The sequence below is a fragment of the Dromiciops gliroides genome, chromosome 2 (assembly GCF_019393635.1).
Source record: "Dromiciops gliroides isolate mDroGli1 chromosome 2, mDroGli1.pri, whole genome shotgun sequence".
Taxonomy (NCBI): Eukaryota; Metazoa; Chordata; class Mammalia; order Microbiotheria; family Microbiotheriidae; genus Dromiciops; species Dromiciops gliroides.
The window spans coordinates 134702658-134718883 of NC_057862.1; the positions used below are offsets into that span (position 1 = coordinate 134702658).

The following is a 16226-nucleotide window of genomic DNA, read 5'->3' on the forward strand; positions in this document are numbered from 1 at the left end:
GACATGAACTCAGGTCCTCCTGAATCCAGGGCTGGTGCTTTATCCACTGTGCCACCTAGCTGCCCTCCATTGGCTTTTAAATGCCAACTCAAATGCCCTTGCCTGTAGTTTCTTCATCCACTGTTAGGGACATTTTGCTGGGACCCTTCTGTAAAGTATATTTGTCCTTAATCCTCCAATATGGCTTATGTCTTACTTATAGCAGGATTCATTAGCCAAAGTCAAATCTTAGTGCCACTGTCCCCTTCCCACAGAGAACTCTGATGAAATCAGTGCTGAATGATGTAGGTTTGGTTCCCATGGGCCCATGGTTGCCATTGGCTGAACAATGCCTCTTGGGGGTTTACTTGGTTCCTTTCTTCTTCTGGTCCCACAAAAAGTTTTCCACTCCCAGCCATGTGTCTCTGGACTTTCTGCCTCAGAAGTGAAGTAGCAGGCACCAGGGAAAGGTAAAGAGATTCCCCAAAGATTACCCCACCAAGCCCATTCACCTATGATTTTCTGAGTTATAAGGTATTCAGGACCCCTACCATTTGAGAACTTGACAGCTTTGGTTCAAAGGTGAACAAGAAGAAAATGGTTGAGGCTGTCACCATTGTAGAGAGGCCCCTCTCTACCATGGTTATTGTAGGTACCATGAACTACGTGCAACTGCCTGAGGAATTTGGACCTTCAAAACTATCTTTGCTGAGCACATCGGTGATGAGTGTAAGAGGCAATTCTACCAGAACTGGCATAATTCCAAGAAGAAGGCCTTCACCAAGTACTCTAAGAAGTTGGCAAGAATGTTAGCAAGAAGTAGTTGGAAAAGACTTGAGTAGCTTGAAGAAATGCTGCTAGGTGATCTGAGTCATTGCCTACACTTAGATGCTGCCTGATCTCTCTCAGGCAGAAGAAGTCTCACCTGATGGAGATCCAGGTGAATGGGGGTAGCATGTCTGCAAAATGGGATTGGGCTGGAGTAGCAGGTGCCCATATCCATGTGTTTTTAGGCAGCATGAGATGACTGTCACCGAAGTGACCAAGAGCAATGGTTAAAAAGGTGCTACCAGTCACTGGTACACAAAGAACCTCCCCTAAGAACCCACTGAGGCTTGTAGAAGGTGGCCTATATTGGAATTTAGCATCCTGCCTGTGTGACCCTCTCTGTGTCCAAGGCAGGTCAAAAGAGCTACCACCATCACACTGAGATCAAGAAAAATAATCTGCAAAATTAGTCAGGGTTATCAGATCAAGGATGGGAAAATGACCATCAAGAATGCATCCACTAAGTACAACAAGAGTATTAAGCCTCTGGGAGGCCTCGTCCATTATAGTAAAGTGATCACTGACTATATCATGTTCAAGTACTATGTCATTGGTACCAAGAGACATGTACTCTATTAAAGTCTCTGCTGATACCAACTAAACTTCATGCCCCAGAGAAGATTGACTTGAAGTTTATTGACATAACTTCCAAATTTGTCCATGGCTAGTTCTAGACTGTGGAGGAGAACAAAACTTTCATGGGACCATTCAAAAAGGACCACGTTGCAAAAGAAGAAACTGCTTAATGTTTCTAAACCAACTTGGCAATGGTGGGTTCTCGATAAATTGAAATTATTTTCAAAGCTAAAAAGAAAATAATAAAAATTCTAGATATCCAAGCAAAGTCCTTGAAAAAGCCCTTCCATTCAGAAATATCCTCACATCCTCTGCCTGGGGATAAAATCATAACTAGAGCATGGTGACTAGGGTTTTGCCCTAGGGTGCCAACATCAAGGGAATACTTCCTGCCATCTCCAGGTCTTCTATTAGCTTTCTACCAAGTAGTACCATAAGGATCCCACAGTTCTGCTACCCCCCCCCCACCACCCCCATGATTCCTCCCTAAGGATTCACTAGGGTCTGACAGGGCAAACTATCTTCTACACATGGCCCTCACTCCCTCTCCCTCCTATACTTCCTACTCAAGGCAACTCATTTATGCATTAGACTAGATGAAAGGTTTTTAAACTAGGGGACATGAAATTATTTTTAAAATTTTTTAAAAATATTTCAACAGAATTGGTTTCCTTTGTAATCTTATATACTTTATTTTATGCTTTTAAAAACATTATTCTGAAAAGGGATCCATAAGTTTCACCAGACTGTCAAAGGGGTCCAGGATACAAAAATCAATTAAGAACCCCTGGAAATGACTGCTTAAGTACCTTCCAATTCCATAATTCTTTGATTCTGTGCAATTTATATCTTTTAATGTTAGTCTTCCCCAAAAGGTAAGTTACTTCATCCTCTAAGCAAAGCAGCACAGCTCTCTGCAAAAAAAAAAAAAAAATACTGCAAAAATGTATGTGTGTTAGGGCAGGCGAGAGGCATAGAATTGTATTTATTGCTTGAGTGGGTCACATATTTTCCTTTGTTTTTGACAATTACTGTAGTCTAGAATCTTTACAGATAATTAGTGATTTTTTAAGCAAAGATTTACCCAAGCCACAGGGATCTGATTAGTTTTCCAATTTGATACAGTGATAAATACTTAAAAGACATCTGTGGCTTCATAAAATAAAACCTTCCTTTGCTGGCTCTTCTTAGTTAAGTCCTAAATCTAACTAAGAATGCTCCCTTGGGCAAAGGCAGCTTGTCTCTAAAAAATGCCAAGGAGTCAAGCGGACATACTTTCCACCTTTGGCTTGGTTGTTGGGAAGATCTTAGAGGTAGGAACATTGAATACTGGTAGACAGTGTCCTCCATTGCTATTCTTTGATTTCTATGCAACCAGGACTGCCACTGTGATGGGTAATTTAGTCATGTTCCAGTTTGATTGTAGTGAAAGTCACTGCCAGGGCTTTTACTGCCTTCCCATGTGGCTTTTCTGGGGCAGATAGGCAGCTCAGTGGATAGAGCATGACTTGGACTCTAGAAGTTGTCATTCAATTGTTTCAGATTCTTCATGACCCCATTTAGGGTTTTCTTTTTTTTTTTTTTTTTTTTTAGTGAGGCAATTGGGGTTAAGTGACTTGCCCAGGGTCACACAGCTAGTAAGTGTTAAGTGTCTGAGACCGGATTTGAACTCAGGTACTCCTGACTCCAGGGCCGGTGCTCTATCCACTGCACCATCTAGCTGCCCTGGGGTTTTCTTGACAAAGATACTGGAGTGGTTTGCCATTTCCTTCTCCAGCTCATTTTACAGATGAGGAAACTGAGGTAAACAAGGTTAAGTGACTTGCCCGGGGTCATGCTGCTAGTTAGTATCTGTGGCCAGATTTGAACTCAGGTCTTTCTGACTCCAGGCCTGACGTTCTATCCTCTAGTTCACTTAGCTTCTCAGAGTTAGGAAGACCTGAGTTTAAATTCAGCCTTAGACACTTACAAGCTATGTTACCTTGGGCAAGCCACTTAACCCTGGTTTGCCTCAGTTTCTTCATCTGTAAAATGGGGATAATAATCATATCTACCTCCCAGGGTTCTTATAAGGATCATATGAGCTAATAATTATTTTCTTTTTTGTTTTTTTGTGAGGCAATTGGGGTTAAGTGACTTGCCCAAGGTCACACAGCTAGTAAGTGTCAAGTGTCTAAGGCTGGATTTGAACTCAGGTCCTCCTGACTCCAGGGCCAGTGCTTTATCCACTGTACCACCTAGCTGCCCCCGAGATAATAATTCTAAAGCACTTAACATAGTGTGTGGTGCATAATAAATGCTATAATAATAATAATTTTTATTCCTAAATCTGGAATTGTCCAGGAGTCGAGTGATGACCATGGGATGGGGAGGTCCTTTTTTCTATAGTGAGAATGTCTTGTTCAATTCTTACTACTATATAATGTTGAAATATCAATTCTTATTTTACTGCTGATTTTCCAGGGGAGATTTAATAAAGATAATAACAACAACAACAATCATAATAATAATCTGAGAGGCAGCAGAGTGTAGTAGACAGACCTGGTTTAGAGTAGGGAATGTCTGGGTTCCAGTCTCACCTCTAGTTATGTGACCTTGAGTGAGTCACTTAACTTTTCAGTATTCCAGATTATCCTCTCAGACTATAAATTGCAGAGAAAGTGATGACCTGCATCGGTATTAGTAATTTCCCTATTTGGAAGTTCATTACATGAAGGAAATTACAGTTCCAGTTATCCCTAAAATGTAGGATTTTCATCCCATGATCCTTCTTCATATTCATGGCTTAACTCCTTGGGGAAGCTTTTGAAAATTGGTGTCTGTCCTTCGTCTTCTGTCACTATATTCTAAGTCCCCTGCATCTGCATTCTGATCTCAACATCCAACTAAAATTGCCCTCTCCAAAGCTTCCAATGATCTCCTAAATTGCCAGATCCAATGATTTTTTCTCAATTCTCATCCTCCTTGACCTCTTAACAATATCTTCCAATGACACCTCGTCCTTTGAGATTCTCTTTTCCGGGGTTTTATGACATGGTTCTCTGCTGGTTATCCCCCTGTGTGTCTGAGCTCTCTTTCTCTGTCTTCATCTATGTCGCACCCATTAACCATGGTTGTCCCCCAAGCTCTGTCCTGTTCTGCCTTCTCTTTTTGCTCTATACTATCTCATTTGGTGATCTCATCATCAGTTTCAATTATCATCTTTATGCAGATGAATCCCTAGTCTCTCTGATGAACCGGTCAGACATCTCAAGCTAGCCGTCCTCAAGCTAAACTCAATACTTCCAAATCAGATGAGGAAACTGAGGGGAGGAGAAGTGTTCTTCCCTGCCTCCTTTAAATCCTGGCTAAAAGTCCACCTTCTACAAGAAATTCTTCCTAATTCAATCTTATACTAGTGCCTTTCCTCTAAGATTATCTATCGTTTTTATAATCCTATTTTTATATCTTGGTTGTACCTATTTATTTTCATGTTTTCTCCTTCAATGGGATGTGAGTTTCTTGAAGGTAGGAACCATGTTTTTGCCTTTCTTTGTATCCCCAGTGGGTAGCACAATACCTAGCACGTGGCAGGTTGACTTGAAGTGATTTGTCCAAGATGGACCCAGTAATCAGTCAGGAATTCAACCCAATTCCTCTTTCTCCAAAACCAGCCATTACCTAAAAGTCAGTTATCATTACTTTTACTCCTACTACAGCAACAACCATTACTACTACTGCGGGGTTTTTTGGTGAGGTAATTGGGGTTAAGTGACTTGCCCAGGGTCACACAGTTAGTAAGTGTCAAGTGTCTGAGGCTGGATTTGAACTCAGGTCCTCCTGAATCCAGGGCCAGTGCTCTATCCACTGCACCACTTAGCTGCCCCACTACTACTGCTTTTTGTTCTTGTTGTTGTTCAGTCTTTTCAGTCATGTCTGACTCTAACCCCATTTTGGGCTTTTCTTGGCAAAGATAGTAAAAAAAGGTTTGAATTTCCTTCTCTGGCTCATTTTATAGATGAGGAAACTGAAGCAAACGGGGTAAAGTGATTTGCCCAGGGTCATACCACTAGGAAGTGTCTGAAGTCAAATTTGAACTCAGGAAGATGAATCTTCTGGATTCTAGGCCCAGTTTACCATCCACTTCACCACCTAGTAGCCCCCACTACTACTGCTACTGATACTATTACTTTGTGCTTTACCATACCTGGGTCACTGAAGGAGAATTGGGAAAACTAGAAGTATAAAAAAAGAGAGAGAAACATTTAAAAATCCATCTGAATTCTCTAGGATTATACCTGCAATCAATCTCCCTTTTATCCTGTCTATTTTTTTCTTCCCTCAAAGAACAGATAGGGGCCTGCTCAAAAGCTCATTAATATGCATAAAGTACAGCAAAATTAGTTGCCACAGGTAACCTTTCTATGGCTGTGTAAACTAAACTAATGTGCAAATATGTGAAGCCTGGAAAGTAGGGTAGTATAAGTAAAAGTCCCCAGTTTCATAAAAGAAAATATTTGAATAATATGCAAATGCATTTGGATGTTATTAACAGGATGTCAAGGTTTGACAGTCCATGTTATTGTGGAAATAAATGAGTTTTGACACAAATAACTTAGAAATGCATTGATTTTTAAACAAATGTTGTAATGAGATGTTATGTATTGTGTTGCAGATTTATAAAGATTTTGATGACTATTAGGAGAAAAAAATATAACGGTGGATCATTTATTAATGTATTCATTAATCTGTTCCAAGGTGTAACAATAATTATTTCCTCCCCAAAAATGCACACTGTTCCTCTTGCATATTTAATCTTGTCTAGCAACACTTGTTTCAGACAATGTGGGGAGCTGTCAGTGCTGTACTAGGAAGATAGGAATAAAGAGTGTTCAAGTCACTAGCAACATCAAAGACCCTGAATCTTACAATTCCTGACAAATATCCAGGGAACATTTTCTATAGTGCATCCTCTCTATCTCTAAGCAATCTAGCTAATGAAATTCTTCTGTCCCTTTTTGTTCAAGAAAACTAGTTAACAGGCTGTCTGTTGCCAGTGTTGAGGTCAGCCTTTCCTAATGCTGGTCAGTGAGCTTATGACTTTCCATCGTGTGGGCATGTGCCCCTGAGAGGCAAAGAAAGAGAGGAATCCAGAAAGCACTTAGTGCCTAAGGAAAAACATCTGTTGGAGTGGCTCCTTGGCCAAGTTCACTGACAGGGGAATGTGTGGTTGATCCATTCAGCAGAAACTGCCAGATGTCCCACTTTCCAACCCAATCTGAGCTGTGAAGGGAAGGGATTGACATGTGGTCCCAGGAGAAGGAGCAATGACCTACCATGGCTGATAGACTGACCTGGATGGCCCAAGATTCATAGTCAGCCATATTGTTCAAGTGTTTTGAAATCTTTCTGCTTTAATGGGTATCCCAAACATTCAAAGGCAATGCATTATGGTGGAATGGATAGAACAGTTTACTTGGAGTCAAGAGGTCACTGTTCAAATCCTGGTTCCAGTACTATGTGCATGATCATATAAATTCTCAAAGCCTCAGTTTCCTCATCTGTAAACTGAGGATAATAATAAGTATGGTGAAAGTACTTTATAAAAGAAGCATTGCACAGTGCTCAACTTGTAGTCAGGAAAACCTAAGTTCAAATCCTGCCTTAGATAAATGTAATTTGAGTCAGTTTTTTTAAGCCTCAGTTTCCATATCTACAAAATGGGCATTATACATAGTATATACCCACCAAGGCTATTTGTTTTGTTTGTTTTTTTGCTGGGCAATGGGGGTTAAGTGACTTTCCCAGGGTCACATAGCTAGTAAGTGTCAAGTGTCTGAGGCCCGATTTGAACTCAGGTACTCCTGAATCCAGGGCCGAGCTTTATCAACTGTGCCACCTAGCTGCCCCAAGGCTATATTTTTAAATAGTTGTCTTTATTGATGGTCTTTTGTTAGTCACTTACCCTTCATAACTCACCCTGTATTAAATCCTTTCTTGTAAAAAAAAGAAGGTAAACAAAACTGGTACAACAACCGCAATCTCTTGCTGTCTACCATATTCCACATCTATCTTATCCATCTTTCTTCTAAGAGGAAGAAGTATGGTCCCTAATCATATTTCCAGGATTATTCATTACAATTCATCACAATTGAACTGCTTTTTAGTGGTCTCAAATACATGACAGTAGTGATTGTGCATATTGTTCTTTTGCTGTTACTTTCTTGACTTTGCATCAGTTTCTATAGGGGTGCTCATGTTTCTCCCAATTCCTATTTTTTATTTCTTAAAGTACAATAATATTCAATTACATTCAGGCTCCAAATTTGTTCAGTTACTTGCCAATCGATAGGCACTCATTGTGTTTCCAAAACACAAAGAATTGCTGGAAATATTTTATCTATTGGACATTTGTTTCTGTCATTGACTTCCTTACACTATATGCCCAATGGTAAGGTCACTTGTTAAATGGTATGAACAGTTCAATGATTTTATTTAAGTAATTCCAAATTGATTTTCAAACTGATTGGACCAATTCTAAACCCTACCAATACTGCATAAATGTTTTTGTCTTCCCATGGTTCCTCCAACAAAAGGACTGTTTCCTTTGGGGTTTTTTGTTTGTTTGTTTGCGTGTTAATCATTTTTGTCAATCTGATGGATAGGAAGTAAAAACTCAAATTTGTTTTCATTTGCATTTCTCTTATTAGTGGTGATTTGGAGCAATCTTTCAAAGGTTGTTGGCAATCTGCTTCTCTTTTTCTAAAAACTCCTTCTTATCTTTTGATCTAGAGGGAAAAGGAGGCAATTCTCACTGCTTTGATGATTGCTCTATTCCCCTGAGCATGGATTGAAAATGTAGCTTCATTTTAGAAGTAAATTGTCTTAAAGGACCAAGGGTGCTTTGACCATTATTCCCTAGCTTCTAAAAAAGAGTCAACTGGGGCTTAATTTGAGTATTTTGCCAACCACTGGATTAAGCATAATCCCAAAGGGTAAATTCCTTGCATTCCCCAGGAGTGAAGCAAACTTTTTATAGTGCTATTTAATGCAAAGTTGTTTTTTTTTTACTTCCACTTTCTTTTCCTGTTGTAGATACATTGTTTTCGTTCCTTTGAAAAGCTTTTTAATTTTATGTAATCAAAATTGTCTATTTTACTTTTATGATCTCTTCTAACATTTGTTTGGCTGAGAATTCTCTCCCTAGACATAGTTATAGAAAGTCATCACAGGGTTCTTGTGAGATATACATGAAACATCTATAAAATGCTTTGCAAACTTTAAAGTGCTATATAAATATCAGTTCTTATCTGATATCTCTCTGTTCTCAGAAGCAAAAATGTTGATTCAATGGCATTCAGCCCATCAATCATCCAGTCTACAAAAGTTCATTGCTAAAAAAGACCTCTGGCTTCTAACAGTTGTGGTGAAGTGTTTGTCAGAGGGGAGAGGAGACTAAACCTGTGAGCATGGCAATCATACCTGCTAGAGAATCATAGAGCTAACAGAGATAGCAATGATCATCTAGTCTTTGAATTTTTGTTTTGTTTTGTTTTGTTTTGTTTTGTTTTTAGTGGGGCAATTGGGGTTAAGTGACTTGCCCAGGGTCACACAGCTAGTAAGTGTTAAGTGTCTGAGGCCAGATTTGAACTCAGGTACTCCTGACTCCAGGGCCGGTGCTCTATCCACTGTGCTACCTAGCTGCCCCTAGTCTATGAGTTTTTAATCTGGGATATATGAATTCATATCATTCACTTTTGATTTTTAAAAAATTTGTCAATGCTGTTTCCATTTACATTTTTAGTCATAGTGTATATTGTTTTTCTGATTCTGTTCCCTTCACTTTGCATTAGTTCATAAGTTTTCCCACACTCCTCTGTATTAGTCACATTCTTCCTTTCTTATGGTACCGTATTATTCCATTACATTCATGCACCACAATTTGTTTAGCCATTTTTCCAAGTAATGGGCATCTACTTTGTTTCCAATTCTTGCTTCTACAGAAGTGCTACTATGAATCTTTTGGTCAACATGGGATCCCTTTTTCTGTCTTTGACTTCCTTGGGATTAGATAGATCAGGAAATACATAGATTTATATCACTAGATATAGAAATCTATCTATCTATCTATCTATCTATCTATCTATCTATCTATCTATCTATCTATCTATCTATCTATCTACAGAAAGTGTTGGTAGGGGAGAGGGAGCGATCTGGGACTCAAAGGGTATGGATAGTTTAGTCACATTTTTAGCATAATTTCAAATTGCTTTCCAGAAGCCAAACCTTCATTTTATATATCAGAGAGGTTGAGTAACTTGTCCGAATTCACAAAGACAGCCCATATTGTCAACTGAAAATTTATTGTGTTTTCTGTATATTTTCTGATGTTGAATTCAAAATGTAAACAGAATTTTTCAATCACCCACCGTTATTGAGTGATACATGAATGTTGAGCTACACTATGAAATATAAAGTAATAAAATTGAGCTGAGAAGGGCAGGAAGATCAGGTTAGTAAGAAATTACCAGTTGGCTTGTTCCTGCATGTTCTTTGAAGTCCTAACTTAGATGCTATATGTCCGAACGGGCTAGGACATGTTCTTATATGTTTAGTCATGCAGTGAGGCTCTAAATAGATGACAGACGTATGTCAATAATGGAATGAGTGTCATCTGGTAAACATCATTATTATTTCTCATTCTCTTTTCTCAAATGTGTTATTCTTCATGGATATTAGAGTGCATAATTTAAATTCTCAGTTCAACTTATGAATATATCAGTCACCAAAACAAATTTTGTTACATATGTGGTAAGCTAACTTTTAAATCTCAGAGATCAAACTTTCTTGCTCCAGTGAAGAGAATATATAAACTCTATATGGTTGCAAAATAGATGGTAAGTACAAGATTTGGACCTCTTCACTAGGTAGCAAAGTGGATGGAGTACTGGATTTGAAATCAGGAAGTCCTGAGTTCAAATATAGCCTCAGATATTTACTCACTATGTGATACTGGACAAGTCACTTAACTTTGGTGTACCTCAATTTTATCAACTGTAAAATGGGGATAAGAGTACTACCTTCAAAGGTTGTTGTGATGATCAAATAAGATATTTTCAAAACACTTAGCATACAGTACCTGTAACATAGTAAGTACTTAATAAATGTTGGTTTCCTTCCTTCTCTCTCTCCTTTTCTTTTTTTCCTTTCCTTCTTCCTTTTTCCTTCTTCCCTCCCTCCCAACTTCCCTCCCTTCCTTCCTCCCTTCCTTCCTTCCTTCCTTCCTTCCTTCCTTCCTTCCTTCCTTCCTCCCTTCCTCCCTTCCTCCCTTCCTTCCTTCTTTTTCATATACCTAGTATTTAAATTCCTATCTTGTACTATGACTTGTGAATACCACCTTGCCATATGTCATGTACTGTTTACAATTCTTATGATTTGGAGAGAATAAAAAAGTATTTAGCCATGTGCAAATTTTGTTTATTAAGTATATAAGGAGTTAGCTCCACATCTAAACATACTGCACAGTATCCAAGTTCGCTAACTACATGTGGTGTTGCACTGCCTATACCAAAATTACCAGAAACTTTAGATGAAGATGAACATAAAAATTCAGTTTAAAAAGATGAGGCTTGGCAAAGACAAAAGATCAAATGAGAACGGTAGTGATCTTGGTTACCCATCTGTCCTCATCTCCTCACTTAATAACTCAAGCAGAACTAAATGAGGTTGTTTGATATCTTAACTCATCAAAAATAATGCCGAACATTCAACTTCTGGGCTAAAAGGATGGAACCTCCCTCCAGAAGACTCTAAAATATGTTCAGTGAAACTTTGTTTTTGAGAAGCATTAAATATAGCATGCCTACATATAAATATACTTACAAGAACATAGGGTATATATACACATATATGCTTGCATATATACATGTGTGCATATATTGTATGAATTGGTGTGTTCAGAATAAATAAAAATAAACACAAGGCATTTAAGGCAATAAAAGCATGAATTAGAATGATGGTTTGGGGAAAGAAAAAGAATTCATTTGAGCAACATTGGCAGGGGGCAGGGCAATGAGGGTTAAGTGACTTTTCCAGGGTCACACAGCTAGTGTCAAGTGTCTGGAGTCAAATTTGAACTCAGCGCCTCCTGAATCCAAGGCCAGTACTTTACCTACTGCACCACCTAGCTTCCCCCTTGAGCAACATTTAAAAGGAAGAATTCTAAAGATTTGGTGATTGATTGGCTGTGGGGATAAGGAAGAGAAGAGCCAATGTTTTGAAGTTGAGCAATTGCGGAAATCATGTTACTAGAAAGAGGAAAGACAGGAATAGGAACTAGTTTGGTATAGGCTTGTGGGGGAGAGATAATTTTTAGTTTTAATTTTTATTATGAAAGCTCTGAACAAACTAACTCTTTAACCAGCTACAAAGAACAGTCAAATCCAAAGGAGGATATGTGGCTCCAAATTCCCTTACAGAGTCCACAAGATATGCCAAGTTTACTGAAAATTTTTTCAAGGCATAATTAAACAAAATATCTCAAAACCAAGCTTTTCAAACCAGAAAAGGCCCATAATTATGCCACGTATAGATGAACCATACATTAATGACTTGAGGGGGGAAAAAGCAAACCTCCAATCTTAAACTCTCCAGGTGGCTTATTCAAAATTAAAATTGCATTTGAAAGTTCATTAAAAAAATTGATAGATGCTCCCATTCAATTATTTCCTGACAGGGTTTCTTGGGGGTCCTACTTCTATAATTACTATATATGACATAACTACATGTAACCCCCCAAAGGTTACTTCTAAGTAGTTCCAACATCTTCAATAAAAAAAAAATCATGACTAGATTTCAGGAGGGCTAGGTTATTATAAAAATCAGCAACCCAGACAATGACTTTTTAAAAAAAAAGAAACTTAACAATTAAAACTCCACTATTACTTGAAGTAATGAGTTAACATAATGTGAAAATCACTAGAACAATGGCAGAAAAACTCCTAAATAGAAGGAATGGCACATTACCTACTACAAAGCAAAAGCTGTGTTTCTGATCACTTAACAGCAATCCCCTCACACTCTAGGGGAAAAGTAACCAGTGGGACTATGCTGAAGGAGGATCTCCTCTGGGCTTTTTCTGTATCAGTTTGAGGAAGGAAAGTTCTTATTCATGTAGACAACCATTCATATAAGAGGTAAAAATGAGGACAACAGTTAACACTCCAAGAAAAGGAAAAGGAAAAGGATTCATTATGGTAATTATTGCATTAAATGTGCTGAGAAATAAAATAACAAAATTAGTACTAAATAATAGAATATATTAGATTTCCTTCATTTTCTTTTAAATGACCACATAAAAGCTAGAAAACAGTATAATTCTATAGAAAGATGAAGCAGCTTTGAAGAAAAAGAAGCTAGGTTCAAAACCTAGTTCTGATATTTGTTTCTAAAGCAAAGAACTTAATCTCTTTAAGCCATTTCTTTTTGGGGGGGGCAATGAAGGTTAAGTGACTTGCCCAGGGTCACACAGCTAGTAAGTGACAAGTGTCTGAGGCCAGATCTGAACTCAGGTTCTCCTGAATCCAGGATTGGTGTTTTATCCATTGTGCCACCTAGCGGCCCCCTAAGCCATTTCTTAATCTGTTTGTATCTGGATTTGGGAAGGGGGTTGATCAGGGGACCCCTGATCAATTGAGTCCCTCCATCCCACTTGAAGAAATTATGAGGCAAATGATCGGTAAGAAGGAAAACAACATTTTAAAGATTTTCCACTTTTAGACTTGGAGAAGACATATTTTTACTTTTTGGATTCTTAGTGGGTCATTTTTATTTTTAACCTTGGAAAGGATTTGAGACTTTGAATGGCTCACATCTTATGAGGCCAATGTGAAAGTAGAGAGGACCATTCATAGCTCATAAGGAGAGTGTTTATACTTTGTTATTCCTTTAGGAGTTATGAAATAGTTCTTTCATCAACTTGATAGAATTAAAGGGTGGTTGGCTTTTGTATATGGACAGGTAGGTGGCCTGGAGTCAGGAAGACTCTTCCTGAGTTCAAATCTGGTTTCAGACACTTCCTACCTGTGTCCTGTGTGACTCTAGGCAAGTCATTTGGCTGTGTTTGTCTCAGTTTCCTCATCTATAAAAACGAACTAGAGAAGGAAATGGCAAACCACTCCAATATCTTTGCAAAGAAAATGCCAAATGGGGTCACAAAGAGTCTGAAACAACTGAACAGATTTTGTACGCTGACAATAACAGTTTCTGTACGCTGACAATAACAGCTTCTGTATGCCTGAAGAATCAGCCACACCATTGATGTGGCAAGCTAGGCAGATCTGCAAATTCATACTTTCTGGCATCATCCCTAGCAGTCAAACAAAGAGCCAGACATGGAGATAGAATCCAGCTCTCAAGGAGGAATTTGATGTTCACCTTTCCTGATGAAGTTCAATTTCATGGCAGGAGATGTGTCATTTAAGGATACATCATATAAGAATAAAAGAAGTTATAGGGAAGGGGGAGAAGCAGGAGGTGCCAGTGAGAGATGGGCTGTTTGAACGAGTCCCTGAGGGAGAGGATATAAGTGAAGAGGTGTTAACTTGGTATGGTTGTGAAAGAATGAGAGAATCAAGAAGTCAGAAAATACTTAATAAGTGCCTTCCAATGTGCCAAGCTGAGGATACAAAGAAATGCAAAACAAAAACCAAAAACCTTTCCCTCTCAAGGACATCAGTCTGACTGGGGAATCAACATGCAAAGAATTATGAACAAATGATATACATACATACATACATACATACATACATACATACATACATACATACATATGATAAATTTGAAATAATCACAAAGAGAAGAAAGTAGCATTTTAGGATCAGGAAATAGGGATATAGGATCAGGAAAGGTTCTTTGTAAAGAGATTTTAGCTAAGACTTGAAGGAAGGTGGAGAAGAGGAGGGAATGGAAGAAAGACAGTGAAATTGCACACTGAGAAGACAGAGTATCTTGTGGGACAAACAGCAAGGACACTGGAGGTGTCACTAGATTATAGAATACATAGAGGAGAGCAAAGTGTAAGAAGACTGGAAATTGAGTTTTTGCAATAATCCAGGGGTGAAGCAGTAAGGGCCTCAGCCAGAACGTTGACAGTATCAGAGAAGAGAAGAGGGTGTGTGGGAGATATGGTGAGAAGGACGAATCAGCTGGACAAGGCAAGCAGTTGGATATGGGAGGTGAGAGTGAAGAGTCAAGGAAGACTCTTAGGTTGTGAGGTCCCCCCTACCTGGAAGGATGGTAGTTGTTTAAGCATTAATATAAATCTTAGGAAGAGGAGAGAATGCCAAAAGAATATACAGTATAGTTGTGTTTAAGGTATTTAATTTAAGATGTCTAATGGACATCTACTTCAAGACATCCAATAGGCAGAAGAAATCCAGAGGGTGACTTGCCTGGGGTCACAAAGCTAACAAACCTTAGAGCTGAATTTGAATTCATTTCTGTCTCCAAGCTCAGAATTCTATATAGTTTGCCCTATTTCCTGTCTTCCATTATCCACAAAGACTTCAAAAATTTTATAAATGTTATTCTCATTATATACTCTGTATTATATGGTATTTTTTTTTGAGGGGCAATGAGGGTTAAGTGACTTGCCCAGGGTCACACAGATAGTAAGTGTCAAGTGTCTGAGGCCGGATTTGAACTCAGGTCCTCCTGAATCCAGGGCCGGTGCTTTATCCATTGTGCCACCTAACTGCCCGATTATATGGTATTTTACAGATGGAAAAGCTGATATTGTTCAGTCATATTTATGTGAAAAACTGTTTTGCCTTTTACTAACAAGTTACTGAAAAGTCAAAATTGAGTTGTGCATGGAAATATAAAAAGAGTGCTCTAATATTTCAATATAACTTATTAATAACATCTGTCAAAAATGAATATAGAATGTCAAAACTAAGAGACCTTACGTTTACATGCATTGATTTCCAACTTTGAAGTTGACAAGAAAATGCTGGGTAAAATCATTTGCACATTAGCTAATTCACCTCATTTAAAAATGACACAGTACAACCTCTCTGGGACCTCAGTTTCCTCATCAATAAAATGGGGGGGGTAGAGAGGGAAGGCTTTGTTAGCTTCTGTGGTGGCTTCCAGGTCTAGCTCTATGGTCATCTAGTTCAATCTCTATCATTTTACCAATGAAGAAACTTAGACTTAGACAGACTAAATGACCTACCTAAGGTAGCAATTAGCAGAAGTAGGATCGAGGTCCTCTGACTACAAATCTAGGACTTTTTTTAAAGGAAATATAGTAGCTTTATATTGTTTGATTCCTTCTTTATTCCTAATTTGCAAGAAAATTTTGGAGGGCAAAACTTATTTCTGAGTGGGAAATGTAAAAGACAGCCACAGCTCACTAAGCCTTGTTAGTGGATGTTTTTAAGCTTCGCACACTACTTGTTTGACAGACCAAGTTGATAATCAGTGTTATGCTGCACAGGCAAGCCCTGTATATTAGCCACTAGCAAAGAAGGATTGCCTTATCTGTTCCTTTTGAATCCAGTTGTTAGCTGAACTCATTTCCCCCCTAATTTTAGAACCTCAATTACTTGTAAAACCTGGGTAGGAAGAGTGTGCGTGTGTGTGTGTGAGTGTGTGTGTGTGTGTGTGTGTTTATTTTAAATATTGTCATATCTTTGCAGTCTTTAGTTCTGTGTCACCTGTTTAGGACCAGTGTATTTTTCCTCCAAGAGTCAAGCTCATCATTCATAGATCATGATGATTTTCTTGAAAAGCCACAGAGGTAGACCTAGTTTTTTATCTGCTTATTTCATATTCCAAAGCTCATTCAGAAGAGTGATTTT

General features: G+C 38.4%; 1 pseudogene; it reads left to right on the top strand.

Annotated features, from left to right (window-relative positions):
• The first annotated feature begins 299 nt into the window (after positions 1-299).
• LOC122738401 lies at positions 300-1553 on the top strand (annotated as a pseudogene).
• The last annotated feature ends 14673 nt before the right edge of the window (positions 1554-16226 follow it).